This window comes from Aquarana catesbeiana, linkage group LG04, assembly GCF_042186555.1.
Source record: "Aquarana catesbeiana isolate 2022-GZ linkage group LG04, ASM4218655v1, whole genome shotgun sequence".
NCBI classification, from domain to species: domain Eukaryota; kingdom Metazoa; phylum Chordata; class Amphibia; order Anura; family Ranidae; genus Aquarana; species Aquarana catesbeiana.
In genome coordinates this window covers 554,252,703-554,273,755 of record NC_133327.1, presented here as the reverse complement: position 1 = coordinate 554,273,755, position 21,053 = coordinate 554,252,703, and the positions used below count along the sequence as shown (strand labels likewise).

The 21,053-nt window shown below is 43.3% G+C and overlaps 1 protein-coding gene across 1 annotated transcript in view; it reads left to right on the top strand.

Moving 5' to 3' along the window:
* The window catches only part of DTD1 (D-aminoacyl-tRNA deacylase 1), an 857,518-nt gene that overhangs the window by 272,528 nt on the left and 563,937 nt on the right, over window positions 1–21,053 (top strand). The gene's annotated exons all lie outside the window — the stretch shown is intronic.

Sequence of the window (21,053 nt, the reverse complement as noted above, 5' to 3'; positions counted from 1 at the left end):
ACAAAAAAATGGTGACAATTTTGAAAAAAAATGCATTATTTTTTACTTTTTGCTATAATAAATATCCCCAAAAAATCATATAAAAAATGTTTTTTTTCCTCAGTTTAGGCCAATACGTATTCTTCTACATATTTTTTGTAAAAAAAAATCGCAATAAGCGTTTATTTGGTTTGCGCAAAAGTTATAGCGTCTACAAAATAGGAGATAGTTTTATGGCATGTGTATTATTATTTTTTTTTTTTTTACCAATAATGACAGCAATCTGCGACTTTTATCGTGACTACAAAATTATGGCGGACATATTGGACATTTTTGACACTATTTTGGGACTATTGTCATTTATACAGCGATCAATGCTATAAAAATGCATTGATTATTGTGTAAATGACACTGGCAGTGAAGGGGTTGACCAGTAGGGGGCGGGGAAGGGGTTAAGTGTGTCCTAGGGAGTGATTCTAACTGTTAGGGGGCGTGGCTTATTGTGACACGTCACTGATCGCTGCTCCCGATGAGAAGGAGCAGACGATCATTGTTTGTGTCACTAGGCAGAACAGGGAGATGCCTTGTTTACAAAGGCATCCCCACGTTCTGCCGTTCTGAGACCCGATCGCGGGACACCGGCGGACATCGAGTCCGCGGGTTCCGCGGGCAGGGTCACGGAGACCGCAGCGTGTGTGCACGCGCCCACTAGGGGGCAGGTTCAAAGCAACGTATATATATACACGTTGCCTTTTCCTGCCCATGCCATTCTGCCGACGTAAATGTGCGTGAGGCAGTCGGCAAGTGGTTAAAGTAGTAAAATGCTAATCAAGGTGTAGAAGAATATGCACAAAATATGGTTGATTTAGTAAAACTGGAGAGTACAAAATCTAGTGAAGCTCTGCATAGAAATCAATAGACTTCCAGGTTTTTTTTCTGTCAAAGCGCAACTGAAAAAGCTGAAGTTAGAAGCTGATTGGCTACCATGCACAGCTGCACCAGATTATACACTCTCCAGTTTTAGTAAATCAACCCCAAAGTATTAAAGAATGAGTGCAATTTTAAATGTATTTAGGGACTGGGCGACAAGAGAACAAAATTCGGTACCACATCCCATTTGTACAAGAAAAAAGAGAGAAAGGGCAGGCGGGACTTTTAAGGTACCAACGTGTAGAATAAACAATCAATTTGAAAAAATAGAAATTTTATTTAAACAATTCTTTAAAATCGCAATAAACATTTACAAGAATCAAGTATTATTTCTTTGGACATATGCAACCACTTCTTACTCTACATGTTTCACTCAGAGGAGTTTGCAGTTTTAAACCACACAGCCTAAAGTAATTGTAAACGATCAATTTGTTAAGCAACCCATTCAGTTTAAAATAGAAATGAACGGCAAAACATTTGGATGTAGATATAAAAAATCATATTAAATACCTTTTTTTCCCATGTGTTCTCAGCTGCATAAGAGCTAGAGCAAGAGAAGCATCAGCACACTGATCTTCCCAGTGACTGGCTGTGCAGGGGAGGAGGAGGGGGGGGTCTGATCATTGGAGGAGAGCAGGCTGAGTTTTCAGCACCAACTGACCACAGTGTGTTCTGCTGCTTAGTGTAGTCAGTTTTTGATAGGAAAGCAGAGGGAATGGAAAGAACACCAGGGATTTCACACAAATGAAGCAATACAAAGAGAACAGGATGCTTTTTCCTAAAAGTACATGATACAGCAGGAACGTATCAGGAATATGAAGGTGTTGGGTTTACATATCCTTTAAAGTGGTTGTAAAGCTCAAATGTTTTTTTACCACTATGCATTAAGGTGAAAAAAATGCCCACTAACTGTTCCTTACCCTGCTTCTACCCTAAAAACCTACCTGACTTCTCTCACAATCTAGTGCTGTCCCGGCTGCATCACTACTGCTCCTTCTTCCAGTTTTCACAGGACACACTGGGAGCATAGGTTCCTGCTGTTGTCAGTCAAATCCTGTGAGGAGAAGAGCAGGTCTATGGACACACGCAGCCCGGCTCTGGAGCACACCAGCATGAGTGACCCCTCTACAGTCAGTTTGCTACCCCTCTGTGCACAGTATAGCATTTTTTTAAATTTAATAAAAAAATAAAAAAAAGGTTTACTAACACCTTAATATAAATATATATATATATATATATATATATATATAAACACCAAGCAACTGTGCCAATATAATCTTTCCCTGTGCTTTGGAAGCTACAATTACAGTCCCAGGCTAGTGTAAACATTGCTCCTTTTATATTCAATTTGTCTGTCTACATTAAACTGCATACAAGGAGAAAGAACAAGAAAGGCATCTGCTCCACACTCCTGCTTGATTCAACAAAGCTGATATACTACATAAAAATAAAGAAGACCAGAGATAAATTATATGAATGGATCGTGTTTCCACATCTGAGCGAATGTGTGCCAATGTTCACGCTCACAGGCGTGATAGCCATCTATGAACTTACTAACTGATTATGCTCTGACGTTCAAAGTTTATGGTGTGTTCCTAGTTTGGCATACAACATCCAAATAATGTTTCTGTTGATGCCCACTATTTCCTCCAAGGTGCACCTCTGAATACACACAGCAAAAAATGTTTGAAAAAAGATCTGCAAAAAAAAAAAATTGTTACAGACTAACTATATAATAAAATGCACATTATTCAGGCTAAAGCCTCATACACGTGATTGGATTTTCGGCAGGGAATTGTGATGACAGACTGTTTGCCTAAAATCCGACCATTAGTTTGCTCCTTCAGACATCTGTTGTCCAACTTTCCGCCAACAAATGTTGGATGGCAGGCTTGTAAATTTTCGGTGGGCAACGGTCTGTTATCAGATTTTCGTATTGTGTGTACACAAGTCCATCACACAAAAGTCCAAAGTACAAACGCGCATGCTTGGAATCAATGCTCACCAAACACGACATTAGCAGAAGGTGCCCAAAGGGTGGCGCTCAAGAGATGAAATTCCATGTAGTACGTGACTTCGTTCGTGTCTGTTGGCCAATTGTGTACCGTTTATATGCAAGTGTAAGTTCCCGGCACACGCCCTTCTGACAAAAGTCTAACACACTGTTGGCCAACAATTCGATCGTGTGTGTACGAGGCTTAAGGCTCCATGCACGCTGGGCTTAAAAAAATGCCAGTTCCCTTGGAAGAAAGAAAAAAACTCTAATATAGAGCACCTTTGTGCACATGTTTGGGCACGTTTAGAAGTGTTTCGTGTTTTTTTCTGCCAGAAAGGTTTTTTTATTTGCAGCTTAAAATATGCCTCTTAACGTCCTAATGTGCATAGACACATAGGATAACATTAACCACTTGAGATCCACGCTATAGCCGAATGATGGCTACAGCGCGGACCTGCTGTGCTGGGACTACGTCCATTGACGTCGTCCCGTGGATGAACGGCCTGCGCGCCCCCTGCAGGGCACGTGCGGCGCAATCTGTGATCAGCGAGTCTGAGACTCGCCTGATCACAGATCGGAGTAAGGGGTCGATCCCGACCCCTTACCACATGATCAGCTGTCAGCCAATGAGTGCCAGCCATCAGTGCCCACAATCAGTGCCTCAACAGTGCTGCACATCAGTGCCATCTATCAGTTCCCATCAGTGTCACCTACCAGTGCCCATCAGTGGCCATCAGTGCTGCCTTAACAGTGCCCACCAGTGCCGCCTCATCAGCGCATATCAATGAAGGAGAAAAATTACCTGTTTGCAAAATTTTATAACAAACTATGAAACATGATCTTTTTTTTTTTCAAAATTTTCAATTTTTTTTGTTTGTTTAGCAAAAAATCCCAGCTGTGATTAAATACCACCAAAAGAAAGCTCTATTTGTGGGAAAAAAAATGATAAAAATGTCATTTGGGTACAGTGTTGTATGACCGCGCAATTGTCATTCAAAGTGCGTCAGTGCTGAAAGCTGAAAATTGGTCTGGGCAGGAGGGGGGTTTAAGTGCCCAGTAAGCAAATGGTTAAGCTGCTTCTACAGGCAAAACACAAAACTCCTGTGAAAGCAGCGATTTTTTTTTTTTTTTAAGCCAGTGTGCATAGACCCTAAAAGTGCATGGAAAATATGCAGTATGCTATGCTATTAGAAAGTCAGTGTACATGTAAGTATTTACCATTGGAATCTGTATTTCAAGTACCAACATATAGAATGTCATATACTGGTGCTTAAACTTCTGGGCATACAGATAAAAGATTTCCACATGCACAGTAAAACATCCCCACACTGGGCTGTTGATAGGAGGGTACAGGCAACCCACCTGTATTGGCCCCAAACCCCGTAGCGTCAGCATGGGGATCCAGCCTGGCAGAAGGAGGGGATGAGCCTGTCCATCAAACTGGTTTGCTGAGTAGGTGGACCATCCACTGATCAGAGCCTATTGGGTTCCATCAAACTGTTCTGGTGAGTGGGTGGACCAGCCACTGATCGGGCCTACTGGGTTCCCATCCACTCCTCACGGACTTGTCTATACAACCCCTAGGTGGGGGGGGGGGGTTCAGGTTATCAAGGAGCAAAAAAGAATAATATTTTCATCAGCATTTTTTTGGTTCATTAGTATCCAACACAATTCACTGACTAATATTCAATTGTGGTGCCAAATGTATATCCTGTTAAAACAAGGCCTGTGAATAAAAGCAAAACTGACTTTGTGTGGACCCTTCTTGGACACGTCTGCTCTACAACATCTCTTTTTTCTTAGATTCTTGTAAAAATAGTACAGGTTTCCTATAAAAGCTGGCCACTTATTAGATATTGGGATGGTGGGTGGCATGCCAGAGCTCCAAAGAAGTAACAATGTGGAGGTCTGCTTGAAGGATGTGGATAGTGAAGTACAACCTACATAGGTTCATGCATTGAGTGAGCCAAAGTATATTTTGTGTAGTAGGTAGCAAACTTCTCCATGCTACAAATATAATGCCAAAACTGGGTACATATGTAAAAGATTTTTCATCGTTGAAGTGTATTTACATGCATTTTATTTCTATGTTATCATTTATATTCTTACTAGCTAAAGAATGGCCATTGTCTAAATTGCAAAACCGTCTATGTTTTTCATAGGTTTCTGTAGCCCATTAGCCTGACCTTATCCCAATTCCCTGTGGCTTGGTCTGCTAGAGCCAGCAGATCTATTTGTGTAGCTTCCTCCTTTGTTCCAGCCTTCTGAGACCACTGTGCTCTCTCAATTTCTCATTACTATTATCTTTTTTTCTCTTTTGTCCAGACATTCACTGGAATGGCACTACAAAGCTTTGCAGTTTTTCTGTCTCATTAACTGCATGTCATTATTTCAAGGTCTATGTAACCTTTGAACTGACTTTACAGTTTACTACAAATACTGTCTGGTATGAACTGCAATGTTTCTCTGACATATTATATTTACCATTTTGCAATAAATAGTTTACAACACTGCTCATTTCCTGCCATGTCAGCCAAGCTGGCCTGTAACTGAGACCGCTGGTGTATGACACTTTGTTAAGGTGGGCCTATGCCTTGTACATTCAAAACAATCTAACAGGTTCTCTTGGCAGCCTGCCCCCATCTGTTGCTGATGCTCTCCTTCCTTATCCTTACCTGCCTCCCTGTTTGCTGGAACCCTATGAAATATCCAGTACATCCAGATATAAATGAGCATGAGACTCTTTTTTTTTTTCTTCTACAATGTAGCACTGGGTGCCTCAGTGGTCAGTTACCAGGCCTGTGTTCTGTTATCCGAAGTCCAAATACCCTAGGCACCATTCCACCTTGGAAACTGGCAGCATCTAGTGGCGAAGTAGTAGTAGTACGAAGTAGTACTGTGGTGGACAGCTCTGGATTGAAGGTGTGTGGGCACTTAACCCTTGCATAAGCTAGCACCCTCTCCTGGGGCCTGGAGTGGGCAAGAGCCTGATACCTGTTAGCCGCACACACTGGCTGTTTTTTCAGGAGTGATACCATTTTGGAGGGGGAAAGCCTGTCAAAAGACCCTTGCCAGTGTTGAAGAACATGCTAGCTGGTATAAGCATAGCAGGGAGCCACATGCTCTTTTTTCCCCTGCCATGAACATATTTGCCTGCATGTATAGTGGGATGAGCTAGTACCATAGGGACATGCTATTACATAGTTGGTAAGGCTGAATAAAAACACCAGTTTAACCTGTGTATGTGTTTAAGTCGCTATCATTTCCCATATTCCTGTATCATGTGTTTGCTAAGATGCCCATCTAAGAGTTTTTTGAAACTATCAACACTTTCCACTGACAGCACTGATTGTGAAAGGAAGAGCCGCATGCTTACTGCTCTGACAGTAAAGAACCCTCTACGCAGTTTAAGGTTGAACTGCTTCTCCTCCAATTTCATTGAGTGGCCATTTGTCTTCTTAAGCCCCCAGAGACTGAATAGTTCTCTATGCTAGAATCATCATTGAGGCATTTGTATATCGCTATCATATCTCCTCTCCAGGGAGAATATGTTTAATGTGTGTAGTCCCTCATAACTGAGGTCTTCCAGTCCCTTATTTGCTTTTTTGCCCTTCTCTGGACTCCATTTCCAGAACATCATTCCTGAGGACTTATATACTTAAGATTCATTTGGACCAGAGCCTTATAAACTGGTAGAACATTAAACCTCATTTGCCATGCAGTTGCCCACCCATTTATTTTATTGAGGTCTTCCTGTATAGTTTCTCTATCCTGCCATGTGAGCTGTCAAACCAGGTTTTTGATATTCCCACGAAGTTGAAATCCCTCTTGTGTATCAGAAGATTCAGTTCTTCCTTTTTATTAGCTAGACTTCTAGCATTTGTGTACATTCCTTTTAGCTTTGTACAGGTGCAAATTATTTCCTCCTTAGCTGTTGTGAGGCTGCAGTTGGATTCTGCCAACCTACTCCCCTTTTTAAATAAAAAAAACATTTAAAAACTAAAAAATGAAACATTACATTGATATTAAACCTTTATTTATTTTCAGAAGAGGAGGCCTAAACTAACATAGTAGATAATCTGGCTGCTAAGGATACACCTGTGCGTATGAACATCCAGTGAGCGCTATGTGCGACGACAGATGCCCGGGATGTCACACCCCCTACTCCCTTCTTCCCTTTCCTCCCAGCAATGCAACTTATGGCAGCCAGAACCTATCACTCCACTGCCCTCAGTACCTACAACTCAGAAGATTAAAGTAATACTAAGCACACACTGTTTAATTTACATTGTCCCTTCTATTTCTGTATGTGGATGATGGCACTGTAATTATTTGAAATAAAAAAAAAAAAACATGTACCTTTTTCCTAATCAATACAAAGCAGTCACATAACCCAAATCTTGCCAAGCCTGTCTGCAGGGAAACATAGGCAGGAGGAGCTTCTAGTCCTCTACTGCTGGTTACATGTTCCAAAAAAAAAAATACAGAGTAAAAATAAATAAATAAAATCAATTAACTGTTTTAAATGGTCATACAAATATATATTTAAAATCAAATCTTTATTATTTTTTGCCAATAACATGGTGTAGGTGGATTTCTGCCAGTCACAGGCTGTGTCACGCCTCTCCAGCCTGTGTTTTAGAATAAGAGGAAATTCAAGCCTGTTAGTGGGCACTCAGGAGGAGGGAGGGAGTGGGCTGTCATTTACCACTGGGTATACAGTACACCCACAGGTGTGACTCTATAGTTACATGGGCTGCTCAGATGTGATAGGGAGAAAATGCTCAGCATAGAAACTCACTGAAAACTGAGCATGTGCAAAGTTGCCACCACAGCTGCAAAATCCTTAGCTAAATTGGGAACATGGGTGACATGAACAGAAGGTGGAGATAGAGAGCAGCAAGATCAACCAGGTTTTTTGCAGAATACAAAAAACAAATCTTATAGTGACTGAATATGAACAGCATGTAATACAGCATTTATTAATAGTTTTTTATGATGTGGATTTAGTGATACTTTAACCACTTCCCGTCCACCCTATAGCAGTTTTACTGCTATAGGACGGCAGCTGTGCACTGGATCACGTATATATACATGACTCAGCACTTCCAGGTAGGGAGCGCCGGGCGTCCGCTGTGATTACACACAGCGGAAGCCAATCGGTGGTTGCCGGGTACTCGTTCTCCTCCGCTACCCTCTGATCATCAAGCAGAGACACAGAACTGCGATCTGCCTATATAAACAAAGCAGATCATTGTTTTGACGGGGGGGGGGATGACGTTTGTGTCCCTCACGCAGTTCACATAAACACTGGTTAGGCAGTTAACCCTTTGATCGCCCCTGATGTTAACCCCTTTCCAGCCAGTGTCATTAGTAAAGTGACAATGCATATTTTTTTAGCACTGATCATTGTATTAATGTCACTGGTTCCCAAAAAGTATCTGTTAGTGTCAGAATGTCCGCCACAATATTGCAGTCTCGCTATAAGTCACTGATCGCCGCCATTACTAGTAATACATTTGTAGACGCTATAATGCCCCGTACACACGGTCGGACTTTGTTCGGACATTCCAACAACAAAATCCTAGGATTTTTTCAGACGGATGTTGGCTCAAACTTGTCTTGCATACACACGGTCACACAAAGTTGTCGGAAAATCCGATCGTTCTAAACGCGGTGACGTAAAACACGTATGTCGGGACTATAAACGGGGCAGTGGCCAATAGCTTTCATCTCTTTATTTATTCTGAGCATGCGTGGCACTTTGTGTGTTTCGGATTTGTGTACACACGATCGGAATTTCCGACAACGGATTTTGTTGTCGGAAAATTTTATATCCTGCTCTCAAACTTTGTGTGTCGGAAAATCCGATGGAAAATGTGTGATGGAGCCTACACACTGTCGGAATTTCCGACAACAAGGTCCTATCACACATTTTCCGTCGGAAAATCCGACCGTGTGTACGGGGCATTACTTTTGTGCAAACCAATCAATATACGCTAATTGGGTTTTTCTTTCTTTTACTGAAAATTATTGAGATTTTTCAGTAAAAACAAAGGAGGTAAAAGCGGTACATAAACAAAGCGGAAACATGAATTATCAATACATATTTGCTCCCCAAATGCAAAAGTAAGACTGGCCTGATAGTGTGAAATGATATTGGTAAAACAAGACTTATTGAATACCTATTTGTAATTGCAAGTTAAGCATCTGTAACATAAGGTCGTTTGTTCACAAACGTTGCTAAAAAGGACAACATCTAGGCAATCGAATCAATATCAAGCAGCCCAAACCACTGATATCCTAACGCTATTATGACCCAAATGAAAAATATGAAGAAGGAGCCTGGCACAAACAAACAAACAAAGAAAAAAAAGAAAAGAGGGGGAGGAGGGGGGTTTCGAGGAATAATCTGCCACGGCCTGCGCTGTTCATCCAGAGCCTACAGGAGCTCAACAAAGAGGGAAGGAAGCAGGTAAAGACAACAAGAAGATAAAAGAAAGAGAAATAGAGGGAAGAGAAATGGGGAAGGGAGTTAATCAGGCACCAAAGATTGGGATTTTTTTTACCAAATATATTTAGCAGAATACATAATGGCCTAAATTTATGAAGATGTTTGATTTTTTTTCAATGACTTTATTGAATAGGTTTTATAGCAGAAAGTAAAAAATATTGTTTTGTTCAAAATTGACAGACTTTTTTGTTTATAGCGCAAAAAATAAAAGACGCAGAAGTCTTCAAATACCACCAAAAGAAAGCTCTATTTCTGGGGGAAAAAAAGGACATATATTTTATTTGTGTACAGCATCACAGGACCGCGCAATTGTCAGTTAAAGTAACGCAGTGCCGTATCACAAAATATGGCCTTGTCGTGATGGGGGTAAACCTTATGGAGGGCAAAGTTGTTGTCATCTTGGACCACATGTGTTTGGAAACAGGGGGCAGAGAAGGAACTGAGCATTTTTTTTTTGTTACCTTAATGCAGGGAATGCATTAAGATAAAGAGCACACACCACTTAGTACAACTTTAATTAAAATAATTATTAAACAGGATCAGCACTATGCCCAGTGGACATCACTGCACTGTGAACAAGACCCCTGAACCACGAGGGACAACAAATTTCATTAGCATTCAAAGGTTGCCAAAATTACAATCCTAATCTACAACAAAAACAGAGAAATGTGCTTTACAATATGCAATGAAGGTAATCACAATCAAAATTACAATTATAACTTCTTTCATAAACTGACTTTCATCGAAAACATAATTTAGTTGAAAACGAAACCGTTCAACATCAAGCCCCATTGTTAGATTGTACACAGATTTATTGCCATTTACATTCCTATAAATCATTATTCATATAGGCTCTCATGTTGTAAAGCTCAGCGCAAACTGTTGGCACTATGTAAATCCTGAAGAGTAATAATAATTATAGTAAAAAAAAAACTATAGGCGTTCTTAATTTAGTACGTTTAATATACCTTTCTTTTATACTGTACCCAATGGTGGTTTAATCAGTACATCTGTACTAGTGATGGAAAAAAAACAAGACAGTATTTAATATCTGCCTGATCAGCATTTGTCAGCAAAACACATCCTGGCAAGTGCACATTGTGAAGGTCACCTACATGCAGCTTTCCTTTACAGGGCAGCGGAGATGAGTGTCAGACAATATGCAGCTGGGATCAGCAAAATACATATCAATAGTAACAAGATTGATCAGTTTACTTAACTTCTGCTGACCAGGAATGTATATATTAATCCTGTGCAGGAATGCAGTGGTGGGACCGAATGTCATCACATTTAGATTTACTGCCATACAGTGTTCAAAGTCACTGATGTGTTTTATGCCATTGCAAATTGTTTTTGGTTGTTTTGCCTCTATTTTCCTAATCATTTCCTACTGTGTTTTTCTATCTCCTTGTAGTATTCTCCATAACGGTGGGTGGCAAATAATCCACCCACCACCACACCCTCCGGTCGGGTCACCCCGCGTCTCCTCCTCCTGGTGTTTCACGGTGGCTTGCCCTGTGTCTCCTCCCTCCTCCTTCTCAGCGGCCAATAAGATCTCTTCTCTCAGCCAATCGGGTGAGGTTTGGCTGGGAGGAGAATCAGGAAGACAATAGCGAATATTAATTCGCTATTGTCACACAACTGGGTGGGCTCGGGGCACAGAGCCCACCCTTTTTTAAAGCCTACTAGAGCCTCTGGCTCTAATCACGTGCTTCTAAAAAACAAAAACAAAAAAAAAAAACCCATTGGAATCTGCATGTAGATTAGGGGGCCGGACACATGGATTAGGGGGGCGGCGCCCCTGCGCCCCGTATGGCCAGACTGCCACTGCTCCATAAGCTCACAAACCTTTCCTCCCTCACTTCCATACCTTTGGAACAGGCAGTGCACGTTAGTGGCGGTCATGTGTATTGCTCTATGTACACTACAAACCCCACAGTCCATAGTCCATCTCAAGAGTGAGAAAGAAAGGGTGGTTACACTTTTATTTACAGTGTGACCATGGAAAATGATAGTATCCTTCTTCTAACAGGCAGTTGTTTTTGAGTCAACAGTACATACTTGAATAGAATATATATATTTTTAAACCAGAATTTTGTGTCACTTTAAAGTTTGCTAAATCCACAACAGTAAAATCAGTCTGTATATGCAGTAAAGCATGCTTGTTATACTCACTGTTAAAGGGGTTAGACCTCTGCATTGTGTAAAAAGGCTGTTTGATCCTGTCTTCTCTGATCCTCCCCTTTACTGTCTCCAATCCATCTCCTGATAGAAGAGAGCCTTGGAGGCACTCTGTGCATGTTCAGTTTGGCATGTATTGATTGATTTTTTTTTGTTTATTGGGGAGGGTGCATGTGATCAGCACAGGGCCAATCAGCACTGTCCAGACAGAAAGTCAGGGGTCATGCAGCCTCATATCAATCATGGGAGAATGAAATCTCCTCCTACAAGCTTTAACTAGTGCTCAGTCAGACACATACACTGCTGATGAGAAAAGGTATTTATCAGTTTATATTTACTAACATAATTGCATTTCCATGTTCTGTGTACTTTGGAAGACCAGATATAGTGAACGCAGGGTCCTGGGTATAGTAACACTTACATTTCTTGTCCCTCACCTAACCTGTGAATGGACAGTAAAAAGAAAAGCAGCAGACTGATGAGCTCATCTCTTGACACTCTCCTCCTATCAGCATACTTTTTGTGCAGTTTTTCCTTCCCCCTCTCTGAGCTCTGCTGTATGGTAGACCTCTAAAGAGATTCAGAAATATCATGTAGGTATCCTGAAGGTGCCTCCAATACAAAGTGAAAGACATTTGGGTAACTTCTTTCTGACCAAAGGTATATTTTAATGGAGATCTAATGTATCTGTCCTTCTTATTGCTACTGTGGGAGGTAATGCTGTGAAATATGATAAGCAGATATTCCTTGCAACTGTACCCAGTAGATAAAAGGAAGCTATTCATCAATATGGTTTTTATTCAAAACTGGCATTCCTCTGAGAGTACCTACCCATGAATTAAAACTGAATTTTATATTTGCATATCTGATACGTACTGTTACTGTTTGGTACTGTTTTTCTATGACTACATATAAGGTCCCAAAAACATGTAGGTATTCTCAGAGTATATCCGTTAAGGTACAGGTCTCTAAACATTCTAAAAGAAGGGCCAGCTTACTGCCTTCAGATATTAAGGGGGGGCAGTGTCAGGGCTGGGCTCAGCCCTTCCTTCTCTGAGCTGGCCGCTCAGCTGTCGGCTAATTGCCAGCTCCTATCTCTCCACAGGTACCCAGCTGTTGATGATATCCTGCTCGTCAGTCCTGCCTACTTAAGCCATCCAGCCCAGAGGATCTCTGCCTTCGCCTTAGTCAACATCACAGAGACGCTCTCCTGCATTCTTGTTAGTTAAGACTTGCTTGGCTGATGTCCCTTCTGTGTCCAGATCCTGCTTGCTCTTTTACTACGCTCATCTCCGGCTCCCTGACGTTTGGCGTGTCTGAGTATCCGTTCTGGTTCCTGAACTCTAGCTATGTTTTAACTACGTTTGTTCTATTTACTTTTATTATTAAACAAGTGTGATTTAACTATACTTCTGTCTTGAACTGATTTCATGGTTTCCAACAGTAGGCGAAGGCCATGAATTCAGAAGATACAGTCAATCCACTTGGTAATATTTTTTCCAGATTGGATGAGCAAGATCACCGCATGGATCAGTTTGCCATGGTGTTACAAACACTCCTGAGTCACACGGCTCACCTGAAATCTCCCACTGTAGCTGCTCCGGTTCAACCTGAGTTGCAGGCCGTCCCTGCTGCTGCTCCAGTCTCTGTGCAGTTACCCATCTCGAGTATTACCTCTATAAGAGATATGTCTGGTTCCGCTCTGCTTCCCCAGCGATTTGGGGGCGATCCAGTTCAATGCAGAGGGTTTCTCAACCAGGTTGAGGTACACTTTGAGATGCTGCCCCAGGCGTTTTCCACGGACAGTAGCAAAGTAGGTTTCGTGATATCTGTGCTTTCTGATAGAGCCTTGGCCTGGGCAAACCCTCTATGGGAGATGCAAAAACCTGTTGTCTTGAGTTATCCTGAGTTTGCGGCCTCCTTTAAAAGGGTATTTGACATTCCCACATGCTCTGCGTGTGGTCTCCTTTAAAAGGGTATTTGACATTCCCAAACGCTCCCCTTCTGCTGCCAAGTGCCTCATGTCCATCAAACAGAGTACAAGAACTGTTGCCGACTACGTCACTGAATTCCGTACTCTGACAGCAGAGATTGCTTGGAACAATGAGGCCCTCGTGGCTGCTTTTTCTCATGGTCTCTCGGATTCCATCAAGGATGAGATAGCAGCCTGAGATATACCCACTGAGCTGGAGAAGTTGATCACTTTTGCCATCTTTATTGACTCCAGACTCAGAGAAAGACTCTCTTTTAAGGAAAGCTTGCGGAAGCCTCCTGTATGTTTGCCTCCGAACTTTGCAGTCCCACCCATGCCTACCTCACCTGCCATGCCTCCTGGTACTGAGTCGGTCAGTGAAGATGAACCCATGCACTTGGGCTTCACGCGTCTCTCTGCGGATGAGAGAACCTTTAGGAGGAGGGAGAGATTGTACCTTTATTGTGGCCAGGCAGGTCACTTTTTGAAGTCTTGTCTTACCCGTTCAGGGAACGCCCGAACCTTGAGGTCCTGTCACGGACAGACCTTAGGTGGCATTGTTTTGTCCCCAGTTATCCAGAAGGATAAGCCCCTGGTTTTCGGTCACCCTTTCTTGGGCTGAGTCGTCCGTCGAGATACAGGCTCTAATCGACTCTGGGGCTGCAGGCCTGTTCATTGATGCTGCCTTTGTATCGAAGCACTCAATTCCGCTGCAGCTACGTGACACCCCACTTGCCATTGAGGCTCTTGACGGGAGACCCCCACAGCCTGCCCATGTGACTCATGAGACGGTTCCGTTGTCCATGGCCGTAGGGGCTCTTCACCATGAGATAATCCAATTCCAAGTTATTTCCTCACCTAAGTTTCCGTTGGTTATTGGTTATCCTTGGTTACAGAGGCACAACCCCTCTTTTGATTGGCTCCGTGCTGAGGTTTTCTCCTGGTCGCCACAGTGCAGTAGGACATGCTTCCAGAAGGTAGCCTAGGTCCTGTGCACCTCTTCACTCTCCTCCCGGCCGGAGGAGTACCGCTATTTTAGCGATGTCTTTGACAAAGGTCAAGCCGGTAGTTTGCCTCCACACCGGCCGTATGATTGCGCAATTGACCTTCAACCTGGTGCCATACCCCCTCGTGGCCAGGTTTACCCTTTGTCTGTCTTGGAGGATAAGGCCATTGAGGAGTATGTTGCAGACGCACTTTCTCAAGGTTTCATCTGCAAATCTTTGTCCCCTGCTGGTGCTGGTTTCTTCTTCGTGAATAAGAAGTGGTGAACTGAGACCCTGTATTGATTATAGGGGTCTCAATCATTTCACGATTAAGAATGCCTATCCGATTCCGTTGATTATGGAGTTATTTGACCAGCTCAAGGGAGCAATGCTTGATTTGAGAGGGGCATACAATCTCTCGTGAGGATTAAGGAGGGCGATAAGTGGAAAACTGCGTTTAATACCAGAACAAGCCATTATGAGTACCTCGTAATGCCTTTTGGCCTTTGTAATGCCTCAGCAGTTTTCCAGGAATTCATTAACGATGTTCTCTGAGATTTGTTGCAGTTATGTGTGGTGTTTTATCTGGATGATATCCTCATAATTTCCAAGTCCCTGGAGAGCCACCACACAGATGTCTGTCGTGTGCTTCAGAAACTAAGAGAGAACAATCTCTATTTTGAACTGGAGAAGTGCGAATTCCATCGTGAACAGGTTAAATTCCTGGGCTATGTCATTTCCACTGCTGGATTTTCGATGGACCCAGAGAAACTTTCTGCAGTCCTGCAGTGGCCCCGACCCATGGGTTTACATCCTCTGCAGCTTTTCCTGGGCTTTGCCAACTATTATCGGAATGTTATTCATAACTTCTCATCTCTGGTCAAGCCCCTGACTGATATGACCAGAAAGGACGGTAACCCACAGGGTTGGTCTCCGGAGTCTGTTAAGGCCTTTGCGAGTCTCAAGGCTGCCTTTGTTTCTGCTCCTGTGTTGGTACATCCTGATCCTACGTTACCTTTATCTTTGAGGTTGATGCTTCTGAGACTGGAGTAGGCGCCCTTCTGTCTCAACGTCCTACCTCTGAGATCGCTTTGCATCCTTGTGGCTACGTTTCCAAGAAATTGTCACCTGCGGAGTGCAATTACGAGATTGGTGACAGACAGCTGTTGGCGATCATTTTAGCCCTGAAAGAATGGAGACCTCTTCTTGAAGGTACCACTGTGCCGGTTCTCATTCTTACTGACCATAAGAATCTCACATTCTTGTCTGAGGCTAAACGCCTCTCTCCCAGAAGGGCGCGATGGGCTCTTTTCTTGTCAAGTTTCAATTACTTTGTCTCATTCTTACCCGGTACTAAGAATGTAAGGGCTGACGCCTTGTCAGAAGCTTCGTTTTTTTAGATTTTTTTAGATTTATTTGTCTCCATAAATTTTAAATAAAGTAGCAAGACTGTTCTACACTATTGGAGTCCTTTTTTCTTTTGGGGCAACTGTGGTCAAATCTTTGCTGCATCCTGTTTGGAAGCCCCTCTTGGCTTGCCACAAGAATACCTGGAGAATACCTGGATATTATTGGCGAGATCCTCCTGTGTAACCGGTGGAATTTCCACAAAGCCTTCCCGGGAGACATCTTTTGGATCCACACATCCCCACTGAGCCTGTTTTGACCACCCTGAATAAGGGTGGTCGCAGGCTGTCCGGTATGCCTCCAACTTTAATCCTTTGGTGGTGGGCAACAGCTGTGGTGGAATATTGAACCAGAATTTGTGTTGGAGTGTCACTACGTTTTGGGACTTTTGTTCATAACTTTTGGGACTGTCCTAATTTATTTATTTCATTTTTTACTTTTATTTTTTGTTGTGATCACTAAGTATAAGGATCAATCAACGGTACATAGGTCGATAGAGTTTCTTACCATATGTTGATGTAATTCATTTTTTTGGTTCACATAACTCACTTAAGTCAACTATCTTCATATACATTTTCACATCACTTCTCATTTTTAGGTATACACAGGTGCACCTGATTAATTTTTAGTGTCACAAATTATACATATGGACACTGGATTGCTTTAGATTAAGTGGTATATGGTTTTTCTTTTACATTATCCACTTATTTACACATTTATGGGTCCTGGTATACTCGCATATACCAATATATGCGTGTTCCTATTAGTCCAGCGCTACACTGTTTTATATATTGTATTCTGGCTACGGTTTGCACCAGTCTCACTTCTTCTTTGGGTGACAAAATTCTTGCTGCTCAGGTCCATGCTCTTCCTGAGAAACCTTGTGACTGCTGCTTTTTCCCAGAGTCTTCTTACAGCCTTGCTCCAGACTTACCATTCTCCCAAGGCTGCTGGCCACCTTGGGAAGAATCAACTCTTTTAGGCCATTTCCCAACAATTCTGGTGGCCTTGTCTACGTGCTGATGTAACCGCCTTCGTAGCTGCCTGTTCCGTGTGTGCTCAGAGTAAGACTCCACAACATCTTCCAGTGGGCCTCATACAACCCATACCCAATGGAGAGATGCCCTGGACCCACCTGTCTATGGATTTCATTGTGAAGTTACGCAACTCCCAAGGCAACACAGTTATCCTTATGGTGGTTGACCGGTTCTCAAAAATGTCTCATTGTATTTCACTTCCATTTTTGCTCAGGAAATCTTTCGCTTCCATGGGCTACCCAAGGTGATTGTCTCGGACAGGGGTAGTCAGTTTGTGTCCTGGTTCTGGCGAGCCTTTAAGGCACAGTTGGAAATTCAGCTTGCTTTTTTCCTCTGCATATCACCCGCAGTCTAAATGGGCCGCAGAACGAGCCAATCGGTCTTTGGAGCAATTCCTACGTTGCTATATTTCTGACCATCATAACAACTGGTCAGACCTATTACCTTGGGCAGAGTTTGCTCACAAAAGTGCCTTAAATTCTGCTTCCCGATTGTCTCCGTTTATGGCAAACTATGGTTTCCAACCTTCCATGTTGCCTGACTCATTTGTTCTGCAGAGTATTCCTGAGGAGCATCTCTGTGGTCTTCGTTCCACTTGGGCACAAGTCCAGGAGGCTATGCGACATGCTAATGATAGGTACAGACTCCATGCTGACCACAGACGCCTGCCCGCGCCTTCCAGGTTGGGAACAGGGTCTGGCTGTCATCTCGCAACCTCCGACTTCGTGTTCCCTCACTGAAGTTCGCACCTCGGTTTATTGGGCCTTTCCCTATACTTCGCAGGAATAACCCAGTGGCTTACGCATTAGACCTTCCTTCTAACATGCTTATTTCAAATGTATTTCATGTCTCCTTATTAAAAACCTTTGGTCTGCAACCGCTTTACCACCTCGGTGTCACATCCTCACCCTGTACAGGTTGAGAACAATAAGGAGTATGAAGTACAGTCCATTGTTGATTCCCGTAGGTTCCGTGGGTGCATACAGTACCTGGTACATTGGAAGGGGTACGGTCCGGAGGAATGCTCTTGGGTCTCATCCTCGGACGTACATGCCCCTGTCCTCCTCCGTGATTTCCATAGATGTTTTACCCTCAAGCCTGGTGGTCCTCCTCCGAGGAGGGCTCGTTGAGGAGGGGGTACTGTCAAGGCTGGGCTCAGCCCTTCCTTCTCTGAGCTGGCCACTCAACTGTTGTCTAATTTCCAGCTCCTATCTCTCCACAGGTACCCAGCTGTTGATCCTGCTTGTCAGTCCTGCCTACTTAAAGTGGAGGTCCACCCTGTAAAAAAAAAAAAATGCACCAAAAAATACCTAAAAAAATAGAGGAAAAGAAAAAAAAAATGTTTTTACTTACGTGAAATGGCTGTTGCTAGGCAGTCTTCCTAATCTGCCTCTTCCTACACCGTGGTGATCTTCAGTCTTCTCCTCCCCACGTTGTCTTCTGGGGAATGGGGCGCGGTGTGTTATGGGAACTGTGTGTGTGTCCCACAACACATTGCGTCCCATTCACAAAGCGCCGCGCCGCTCGCACATGCGCAGTAAGAAACTGGCAGTGAAGCCGCAAGGCTCCACTGCCTGTTTCCCTTACCTAGGATGGTGGTGCCGGGACCCGAGAGCCGAGGAATGGGTCGGCCTTGGGCGGCCGACATCACGGGCACCCAGGACAGGTATTTGAAGTCAGCAGCTACAGTGTTTGTAGCTGCTGACTTTTAATTTTTTTTTTTTTAATGACGGAATCCCGCTTTAAGCCGTCCATCCCAGAGGATCTCTGCCTTCGCCTTAGTCAACATCACAGAGACGCTCTCCTGAAGTTAAAAGACTTGCTTGGCTTACATCCTTTCTGGCTCCAGGTCCTGCTCGCTGTTTTACTACGTTCATCTCCGACTCCCTGACGTTTGACTTGTTTGACTATTCATTCCGGTTCCTGAACTCTGGCTATGTTTTGACTACGTTTGTTCTATTTAGTTTTATTATTAAACAAGTGTGATTTAACTGTACTTCTGTCTCGGTCTGATTTCACGGTTTCTGACATCCAGATTGTGGCCAGTATGGGTAGCAAATATCCTGGATTCTGCGAGAAAAAAACAATGCCTCGGGCTTTATGGACCATGGGAGTATAGAAATTACATAACACCTGTAGTCATTAAAAGGAAACGGGCCGCATCATTGATATCATGTTGGAGGAATGGTGCCCCATCATTGATATAATGTTGGAGGAATAGGAACCATCATTGATATAATGTTGGAGGAATAGTGCCCCATCATTGATATAATGTTGGAGGAATAGTGCCCCTGTCACGGTCTGGAGTCACACTCGGAGGCCAATAGCTATAGCAGTGGAGCAGCACTTACTGACAAACAGGACAGGTATACAAGCAGGTCACCCTGGCTGATGGCACGGATTCACCTGAGGTGTAGGGTCTAAGTACTAACCAGTATTCACCAGAGCTCCTGATGGTGGAGGTTTTGCTGGTGTTAGTACCAGGTCATGGTCCTCAAGATCATCCCACCAGAAGGTGAGCAAGCCGGGGGCCAGTAGCAGATAAGCAGGTAGGGATCAAGTAGAAGCATAGTCAGCAAACATGGCAAAGGTCAGTAACGAATGGTAGCAGGTTGGGATTAAGCAGAAGCGTAGTCGAAGGAACAAGCCAAGGGTTGGTAAGGAATGGTAGGGAAGATACGGACGCCAGCAGGAGAGAAAAAAGCAAGATGTTGGCTGGAGAGCACAATAATCTGGCAAACAAGAAGTGCAGGGATGTGGCTTAAATTGATAAATTCATGGGAGGAGCAAAGAGTTTAAAGTTCAAGACAAACAAGGTTCATGGCAGGATCATTCAAGGAATTGTCTAGGGAACTGTCCAGCATTCCAGGTGGCTCAGCAGAGAAGAGTCATTGCCAGACACAGCAGAGGTCCCAGGTTCAAGTCCAAGCCCTTACAGCCCCATCATTGATATCTTGTTTAACCACTTCAATACAGGGCATTTTCACCCCCTTCCTGCCCAAGCCAGTTTTCAGTTTTCAGCGCTGTCGCGTTTTGAATGACAATTGCACGGTCATGCGACGCTGTACCCAAATAAATTTTTTATAATTTTTTTCCCCACAAATAGAGCTTTCTTATGGTGGTATTTGATCACCTTTGCGGTTTTTATTTGTTGCGCTAAACAAAAGAAGAGCCATAAGTTTGGAAAAAAACACAATATTTTTTACTTTTTGCTATAATAAATATCACAAATTAAAAAAAAATAAATTGTTCCTCAGTTTAGGCCGATACGTGTACTTCTACATATTTTTGGTAAAAAAAAATCGCAATAACCGTAAATTTATTGGTTTGCGCAACAGTTATAGTGTCTACAAAATAAGGAATAGTTTTATGGCATTTTTATGAATTATTATTTTTTTTACTAGTAATGGCAGTGATCTGCGATTTTTATTGTGACTGCGATATTGCGGCGGACACTTCGGACACTTTTGACACCATTTTGGGACCATTGGCATTTATAAATCGATCCATGCTATAAAAATGCATTGATTACTGTATAAATGTGACAGGCAGGGAAGGGGTTAACACTAGGAGGTAATCAAAGGGTTAACTGTGTGTCCTAAGGAGTGATTATAACTGTAGGGGGAGGGGACTCACAAGGGGAGGAGACCGATCGGTGTTCCACTGTACTGGGATCACATGATCGGTCTCCTCTCCTCTGACAGGACATGGATCTGTGTGTTTACACACACAGATCCATGGTCCTGCTTGGTTAACGGGCAATCGCGGGTGCCCAGGGGACATCACGGCCACCGGGCACGCGCATCGGCTCCCAAGTGACGTGGTGGGGGCGTGCGCGCGCCGCCCCCCCAGACGGCCGGGAAGCTCAGGACGTCATATGACGCCCGCCCAGGATGGGAGATCCCATCTGCGGACGTCATATGTACATGGGCGGGTATTGAAGTGGTTAAGAAATGGTGCCCCATCATTGACAACATGTTGGAGGAATAGTGCCCCATTATTGATCTCATGTTGTAGGAATAGTGCCTCATCACTGATATCATGTTGGAGC